This window comes from Arachis ipaensis, chromosome B3, assembly GCF_059453495.1.
Source record: "Arachis ipaensis isolate K30076 ecotype BB chromosome B3, ASM5945349v1, whole genome shotgun sequence".
In the NCBI taxonomy this organism is placed as follows: domain Eukaryota; kingdom Viridiplantae; phylum Streptophyta; class Magnoliopsida; order Fabales; family Fabaceae; genus Arachis; species Arachis ipaensis.
In genome coordinates this window covers 89,574,141-89,583,944 of record NC_142438.1, presented here as the reverse complement: position 1 = coordinate 89,583,944, position 9,804 = coordinate 89,574,141, and positions in this window count along the sequence as shown.

Here is a 9,804-nt window from a genome sequence, read left to right as displayed (position 1 = left end):
ATTATGCAATTCATATGAATAAGTAGGTAATGGCTTGATAAAAACCACTCAATTAAACACAATATAAATCATAAAATAGTGGTTTATTAAACTCCCCACACTTAAACATTAGCATGTCCTCATGCTAAGCTCAAGAGAAGCTATAAGAGTGAAGAGGAATGGTCGAATGTATGAAATGCAACCTATCTGTATGAATGTAGCTATATGCAAAATGCTTTTACCTACTTGGTTAAAAGTAATCAAATCTTTTAAGAACAAATATGAACTGGATTTCACTAATTCAAATCACAAAAATGAAGTATAAATAGACTTGCAAGAAGAAGATAGCTCATGAAAGCCGGGAACAAGGAATCGAGCATCGAACCCTCACTGGGAGTGTATGCACTCTAATCGCTCAGGTGTTTAAGGTTCGACTCTCTCAATTCTCTACTAACCTTGCTTTCTATGGCTTGCTTTTCTTCTACCAATCAACAAAAATTTAATGCATAAATACACATATCAAGAGGTCTTTTAAGGGTTGTAATGGGGTTAGGGACAAGGTAGGATTGTATTTGGCCGAGTGGACTAAAATCTGAATCCTTAATTAACTTGAACTTTTCACCTAACTTAGACAATCCATGTAATCATAATACCACATCTAACTATCCATTAACCATGTTTTCCACATATTCATGCATTCTAATTTCAAGTACAACTCATATGCATTGCTTTCACCATTTACTTTGGGACATTTTGTCCCCTTTTATTTATTTGCTCTTTTTTCTTTTCTTTTTCTCTTTTTCTTTCTCTTTTTTTTTAGAATTTTTCTTTCTTTTTCTTTTCTCAAGGCATATGATTAAGGTATTGAATGCATGAACATATTCTCAACATTCTTTCATATTTTCAGAAAATTCTAACATACTTAATTCTCAAACCAAATGTTTTCAAACCCAATTTCCCCACACTTAATTCATGAGCACTCTCACTAGTCTAAGCTAACCAAGGATTCAAATTAAGGACATTATTTTTTTTCGCTTAGAGTTAATGATGTGCTAAAGTAAAGAATAAAAGGGGTAAAATAGGCTCAAAATTGGTTTGCAAAGGATAATGAAAGGGTAAGGCCATATGGGTGTGTAAGCTTAGTGAAACGAAGGCCTCAATCATATAAGTGCATGTATACATCAAACAATGGAAATATAGAAGCAAGCAAGACAAAGATCACAATTTTAGAGAGAACAACACACACCAAAAAAAATAAAATATTGGTTGATAAGATGCAACCAATTAAGTAGGCTCAAAATCTCACTGGTTTTGTGTGTTCGAGCTCTAAACCATGTTCCAAAATAAAATTTTTTCAAACAAGTTTTTCAAAAAGTTTAATTCAAATTAGTGAAATGCTATAAAAAGTTTCTTAAAAAAGAAAATATTACTTCAACCAAGTGGTAAAATATGCGCAAAAATCAAACAAACATGCAAATGCAACAACTCATTTAACAAAGAAAATTTAAACATTGGTGTTGAGAAGGAAATAACTAACCCATGGAGATCGGTATCGACCTCCCCACACTTAAAGATTGCACCTTCCTCGGTGCATGCTGAGATGTACAAGTGGACGGGTGGCTCCGCAGCTAGTGCTCTTTTTTGTTCCTTTCCTTGCCAGTTGTTTGGGAGTAGCTTTCTCTTTACCCTTCTTGGTGGCCATCCTGAAAAGGGAAAAAGAAAGTAACATGTAAAGCTAAGGGTTCGAGCAAGGAAGAGAAGGGTACAAGTGATAATCAATGCACGGTAAAGAAGGATGTCGTTCACATATGGTCGCAAATCCATGTGAAAAGTTCATCAATAGAAATATAGCAAGTGCATGTGAGGGCAAATGAATGCAAGATGTTTATTGGCATGCCGGCAAAGGCATGAGTAGCATAGATCAAGCATTCAATGTCCAAGTTAGATTACCAACCCTTTCAAACTAACAATCTGTTTGTATTGACAATTATATTTAATTAATAAAATATAAAAGGAGTTTTGTGAAAAACAGGCATTAGAGTAGTAGAATAGAATAGTTTAAAATAATGTGCAATGCCATACGGACTTTTTCACAAACACATAGCATGCATGATAAAGATGTTATGGAAGGTATTAAATTGAACATGCAAGCAACCCTTTAAGAAGTAATATTAATTGTCAAACAATTCCTTAATAACTCAAGCAAAATATAGAAGAAGATAATTACTCAATTAAATTTCGAACACCAATTAAAGGAAAAAAAAAGAAAAGAAAGAAAAAGAAAAAGAAAATATAGATAATGAAAGTAAAAAGAAAAAGAAGAAGAAAACATTAATAAAAATAATAAATGGAAAAGTAAAAATAAAGAGAGAAAGAAAAGAACCTTGATAATGTATGTGAAAAATAGGAAGTATAAAATGAGAAAGAATAAAGAAGGAGGAGGGTAGAAGAAAGAAATAAAAAGGGAAAAGAAAAATTAGGATTTGGGGAAGAAAAGATATGATATTTGGCTGATCTGGATAAGCTGTGCGCCGCATGTGACGCGGACGTGTGAGTCACACGGTCGCGTGGTGTGCGATATTTTTCAGGCGACGCAGATGCATGGTCTGATTTGTGCTTTTGGCGCGAGTGGAGCCGTGCGTTCGCGCAACTCTCTGTTTTAAATGCAATTTGCCAAAATTTAGGGTGACGTATTCGCATCAGTGACGCGATCGCGTGAATAGACATATTTTGAAAACGACGCGGATGTGTAGGACACGCGTTCGCGTGATAGGGCTTGTACTTCCAGCATCATTCCAGCCCAGCTCCATCATAACTTGCTGCCATACACCTCTTGTACGTCGATTTTTAGGGGCATGCGTTCACGTGGGTGACGCGGACGCGTGGGGAGGCTAATTTTCAAAATGACGTGGACGTGTCAGCGACGCGGTCGCGTGGGCATGTTTGTGCCTAAGGCACGCCTCCAGCCACGCTTTCGCGTGACTTTCTGTTCAATTCTCTTTGCTTCCCAACGCAACGATGACGCGGACGCATCAGCAACGCTTACGCTTCGCGTGCGTTATTTTATTTTTTATTTTTTTATATGCAGAATGCAAATGCAAATGTAGGCTACATGCAGCTATATGCAGAGATTATGAGAAGAGTCATTATCAAAAACAAAAATAGAATAAAGTAAACTAAATTGAACGATCATACCATGGTGGGTTGTCTCCCACCTTGCACTTTGCTTTTTTACGTCCTTAAGTTGGACGCTTTTCAGACTCATTCTGCTTCTGTTGGTGGGTCTTTCAAGAGGAAGACCTCTATTTCTTTTTGGTCCTTAATCTTTTCTCCATGGTAAAGCTTTAGGCGATGTCCATTGACCTTGATGAATTTCGAGCTAGAAGGATGACGCAGGTGAAAAACTCCGTATGGCTCTGCCTTCTCTACTCTATATGGACCTTCCCATCTTGATCTCAGTTTACCTGGCATAAGCCTCAGTCTGGAGTTATAAAGAAGAACTAACTCTCTTGGTCTGAATTCTCTCCTTTTTATGTGCTTGTCATGGACAACCTTCATCTTTTCCTTGTAACGCCTGGAGTTGTCATATGCTTCTAGGTGAAGATTCTTCGACTCTGCTAGTTGCAGCTTTCTTTCAGCACCAGCTTCCTCAAAATTCATGTTGCACTCCCTTACAGCCCAGAAAGCCTTGTGTTCCACCTCTACTGGAAGGTGGCAAGCCTTTCCGTATACCAAATGGAAGGGGCTCATCCCAATGGGTGTCTTGTACGCTGTTCTATATGCCCAGAGTGCATCTTGTAGCCTGGCACTCCAATCCTTCCTATGAGGTTTTACTATCTTTTCCAGAATACGCTTTATCTCTCTGTTAGAGACTTATGCTTGCCCATTGTTCTGGGGATGGTAAGCTGTTGCTACTTTGTGAACTATCCCATGCTTCTTCAGTAATCCTGTTAGTCTCCTGTTACAAAAGTAAGTGTCTTGATCGCTTATGATTGCTCGTGGTGATTCAAAGCGGCAAATAATATGGTTTCTAACAAAGGAAACAACAGTGTTAGCATCATCAGTATGGGTAGGAATTGCTTCCACCCATTTAGAAACATAATCTACAGCTAACAGTATATAAAAGTAACCATTAGAATTTGGAAATGGACCCATGAAGTCAATGCCCCAAACATCAAAAATTTCACAGAAAAGCATAATCTATTGAGGCATCTCATCCCTCTTGGATATATTACCAAACCTTTGGCAAGGGGAACAAGATTTACAAAATTCAGCAGCATCTTTAAAAAGAGTGGGCCACCAGAATCCACAGTCTAGAATTTTTCTAGCTATTCTTTGAGGGCCAAAATGTCCTCCACTCTCAGATGAGTGGCAAGCCTCTAAAATGGACTGGAATTCTGATTGAGGTACACACCGTCTAATTACCTGGTCATCACCACACCTCCATAAATATGGGTCATCCCATATATAATAATTGGACTCGCTTTTCAGCTTGTCTCTTTGATGCTTAGTGAAATTTGGAGGAAAAGTGTGGCTAACTAGATAATTAGCTACAGGTGCATACCAAGAAACTACTTTGGATACTGTATGTAAGCTATCGAATGGGAAAGTATCATTTATAGGAGTGGAGTCATCCTTAATGTGCTCAAGGCGACTGATGAGAGAGCTTTTGCGTGGTCTAGAAATTTGCGGATAAATCCTCGTTGCAAGTATAGTTTCTAAACCTTCAAAAGTCCTTTCATACAAACGTTTTGGTTGCCACAAGTAACAAACCCCTTTAAAATTGATAACTGAAGTATTTAAACCTTGGGTCGTCTTCTCAAGGAATTACAGGGAGGTATGTTCTTATTATTGGTTATGAGCTTGTAAATTGGGGTTCTGGAGTTTGGGCAATGGGCACATGTATATTTTCAAAGTAATAAAAATAAATAAATAACTGTAAAATAAATTCTTGGCAAGGTATGAGAACTGGAAGTCTTATCCTGGTTATCCTTATCAATTATAATGAGAATTGGATTTTTCTCCCACTTTGTTAATCTCTAACTATGAAGGTAAGTTAAGTGGATGAATTAATTTTTATTCCTCAGGTCCTAGTCTTTCCTTGGGAAAGGCTAGAGTTATTGGAACTTGAATTAATGAAATGAAGAAATCCAATTTTCAATCAACAATGAGTTTGATAACTCAAGTGTCTCTAATGACTCAACCAAAGCCAAAAGGGAAAAAATTCTACTTGAATGAAAATAATTTGGATAAACAAAGAGCATTAATAAATTAAAGAGAGCAATCATAAGTCTGAAATACCTCAAATTATATTAATAAAAGCAATCCAATCTAACATGAAAGATTTATGAATCAAATGGGCAACATAAGTAATTAACAAATAAAAGTATTAGAGTATCTAAAAGTAGAAGAGAAATATAAATTGAAGAACATTGAACCTGGGATTGAGAGTCACTCCTAAAACTAAGAGAAATCCTAAATCCTAATCCTAAGAGAGAGGAGAGAACCTCTCTCTCTAAAAACTACATCTAAATCTATGAAAAGTGAATTATGAAAGCTTGATTATGAATGGATGCAATCTCTCTACTTTATAGCCTCTAATCTGTGTTTTCTAGGCTGAGAACTGGGTCAGAAACAGCCCAAAATTCGCTGGTTGCGAATTCAAACACGCTGATTTTCGTCACTGTAACGCGGCCGCATTGAGCACGCGGTCGCGTCACCTAGCATCAGGAAAAATATGGCATATTATATATCAAATCGAAGCCCCAGACGTTAGCTTTCCAATGCAACTAGAACCGCATCATTTGGACCTCTGTAGCTAATGTTATAGCCGTTTGAGTGCGAAGAGGTCAGGCTAGACAGCTTAGCAATTTCTCCAACTTCTTGTATTCCTTCCACTTTTGCATGCTTCCTTTCCATCCTCTGAGTCATTCCTGTCCTGTAATCTCTGAAATCACTTAACACACATATCAAGGCATCTAATGGTAATAAGAGAGGATTAATAATAAGCAAATATAAGATCAAAGAAGCATGTTTTCAATCATAGCACATAATTAGGAAGGCAAATGTAAAACCATGCAAATAGTATGAATAAGTGGGTAAAGAGTTGATAAAATCCATTCAATTGAGCACAAGATAAACCATAAAATAGTGGTTTATCAGCGACTCAAGTGGTCTGCCACTAAATTCTAGTTACCACTCCTATCCTTAATTTCTAAATCAAATTCTTGCAGCAGCAGTATCCAACGTATTAGCCTTGGTTCGGACTCCTTTTTAGCTAATAAATATTTTAGAGCTGCATGGTCTGAGTACACTACTACCTTAGTACCAAGTAAATAGGCTCGGAATTCATCTAAAGCAAAAACAATAGCAAGAAGCTCTTTTTCAGTAGTAGTGTAATTAGATTGAGCAGCATCTAAAGTCTTAGACGCATAAGCAATTACAAAAGGATCCTTACCTTCGCGCTGAGCCAGCGCCACTCCTACTGCATGGTTGGAAGCATCACACATAATTTCAAATGGCTGGCTCCAGTATGGTCCTCTCACAATTGGAGCTTGAGTCAGGGCAATCTTCAGCTTATCAAACACTTGCATGCAATCCTCACTGAACTCGAACTCTATATCTTTCTGCAGCAATCTGGATAAAGGCAATGCTACCTTACTGAAGTCCTTAATGAATCTCCTGTAAAAACCTGCATGGCCAAGGAACGAACGGACTTCCCTCACGGAGGAGAGGTAAGGTAAACTAGAAATGACATCTACCTTTGCTGGATCTACAAAAATGCCAGTATTAGACACAACATGTCCTAGTACAATTTCTTGTTTTACCATAAAGTGACATTTCTCAAAATTCAACACAAGGTTTGTACTAACACACCTGTCTAATACTCTAGATAAACTATCCAATCAAAGGCTAAATGAATCACCATATACGCTAAAATCATCCATAAAAATTTTCATACAGTTCTCAATAAGATCTAAAAAGATACTCATCATGCATCTTTGGAAAGTAGCAGGTGCATTACACAAGCCAAAAGGCATTCTTTTATAAGCATACGTTCCAAAGGGACATGTAAAAGTGGTCTTCTCCTGATCTTCAGGAGCTATATGAATTTGAAAATATCCTGTATAACCATCTAAAAAGCAATAATGGGATTTACTTGACAGACGATCAAGCATCTGATCAATGAATGGCAAGGGGTAATGATCCTTGCGAGTGGCTTGGTTGAGACGCCTATAGTCAATGCAAACTCTCCATGATGCCTACTATATCCGCTTGTGCTCACAAACTTGAGGACTGATGCCTACTATATCCGCCAAGCTCCATCCAATTGCTTTCTTATGTTTTCTAAGTACACTGAGCAGTTGCTCTTCTTATTGAGAAGTAAGTTCCCTTGCAATGATAATTGAAAATTTCTGATTATCCTCAAGGTAAGCATACTTGAGGTGTGGAGGAAGGGGCTTTAATTCTGGTTTAGGCTCTTGGCTAGGCTCTGGATCATTCGGGGCTAGTGATAATGGCAAAGTGTCTTCATTGTGTTCAGAAGGTATCCCCACACTTGGACCTTGCTCCATATGCTTCTCTTCTATTTCTTCTTGGTGAACTTCAGCTACAGTTTCATCAATGATGTCGCACTGGAAGATAGAATGATCTTCTGGAGGGTGCTTCATAGCTTCATTTAAACTGAAACTCATTGTTCTGCCATCTATCTCAAAGGAGTAAGTTCCTGAGAATGCATCCAGCTTGAACTTTGAAGTCTATAGGAATGGTCTTCCAAGCAGGATTGATGATGGTCTTCCTGAGTCATTAGGGGGCATTTCCAGATATAGAAGTCAATGGGAAATGTGAGCCCCTTAATGCTCACTAATACATCTTTAGCAATTCCAACTACTGTAATAATGCTTTTATCTGCTAACACAAAACGAGCTGCCGACCTTTTTAAGGGAGGGAGCCTCAAAGTATCATATATAGACAATGGCATTATACTAACACACGCTCCTAAATCACACATGCACTCAGAAAATATTACACCTCCAATGGTACAGTTAACCATGCATGGACTTGGATCACTACATTTTTCAGGTATACCTCCCATTAAAGCAGATATAGAACTACCTAAAGGAATAGTTTCTAATTCATTAATTTTATCTTTATGTATGCACAAATCTTTTAGAAACTTTACATATTTAGGTACCTGCTGAATGACATCAAAAAGGGGAACAGTTACCTCAACCTTTTTGAAAATTTCTACCATTTTGGGATCAAGTTCCATATGCTTTCTAGGCTTCCTTGCAAGTTGTGGAAATGGGATAGGAATGGCGTCCTGTACAGCTTCAGCTTCCTTTGCTTCTCCGTTCCTTGGTTGAACTGCTTCTTCTTCAACTATGTCTTCCTCTTCAGCATCTTCCACTTCCACCACATCCTCTACGGGGACGTGTTCTGGTAGGCTTGGCTCCTCATGGTTCCTCTCTTGCAGTGTGGTTCCGGACCTCAAAGTAATGGCGTTGATGCCACCCTTGGGGTTAGGTAAGGGTTGAGAAGAAATTTTACTGGAGCTTAAAGGTTGGTTAATGGGATTAGGTAATGAATCTATCCTGGAGGCGAGAGCTTGTAAAGTGGCATTCAGACCATTTAAAGTAGAGTTTAGCTGTGTCTGCATATCTTGTTGTCCTTGTGCAAGAGAACGAAGCATCTCGTTATTTGATGAGGAATTAGGATAGGTGATCTGGGGAACTTGTTGTTGGTTATGCTGGGGTCCTTGAGATTGTCGTAGGTGAGGTGCTCTGTAAGGTTGATTCTGATTCTGCTGCCTGTTGTTGTTATTCCACCTCTGGTTTCCATTGTTATCTCTGCCTCCTCTGTTATAGCTGTCCCTCCAGCCATCCTTGGTTATGGTTTCCACCTTGGTTGTAATTGCCGCCTTGTTGATTGTATCCTTGATTTGGGCAGTCATAGAAGTTATGAGTAGCTACCACAGTGTTGTCTTCTTGTTGGAGCTGCGGACATTCATCAGTATAATGACTATAATCAGCACAGATTCTGCATACTCTTTGGGGAACTAACTGTTGGCTCTGTTGTGATGGGTGAGGCTGAGCTTGTTGTTGTTGGTTCAACTGCATTTGCTTAAGTAGGTTGGTCATTTCACATATACTCTGTGTAAGAGCAGTGGTCTCAATGCTAGAGGAAACCTCTGCAACAGCTTTTGAGTGGCTGTGCCTGTGCCTGTGATTCCTAGTGGACTCAGCTAAATCGCTGATCAGTTGCCATGCTTCATCTGCGGTCTTGTACTTTTTCATAGAACCATTACTAGCACCATCCAGTGTAGTTTTATCCTGAGGCTTCATGCCTTGTGTGAAGTAGCTGATCAACACTAGTCTGTCAATCATGTGATGGGGGCATGCGTCTATAAGGTTCTTAAAGTGCTCCCAGTACTCATAAAGAGTCTCTGATTCTCCTTGAACAATGCAGGAGATCTCTTTCCTCAGTCTATCTGTGACTTCAGCTGGAAAGTATTTTTTCAAAAATTCTCTCCTGAGCGTATCCCAGTTGGTAACAGTTGCTTCAGGTTGGGAGTAGTACCACTCCCTTGCCTTTCCCTCAAGAGAAAACGGGAAGGCGGTTAACAGAATAGAAGTTTCATCTGCACCATGATGCCTAACAGTAGAACAGGCTGTCTGAAAACCCCTTAGGTGCTTGATAGGCTCCTGAGCAGGTAAGCCATGAAACTTGGGCATCAAGTTGATTAGTGCAATTTTTAGTTCAAAATCTGCAGCCAGAGTTGGATGATGCACTTGATAAGGCTGCAGTGTAAAATCTGGGGCTCCT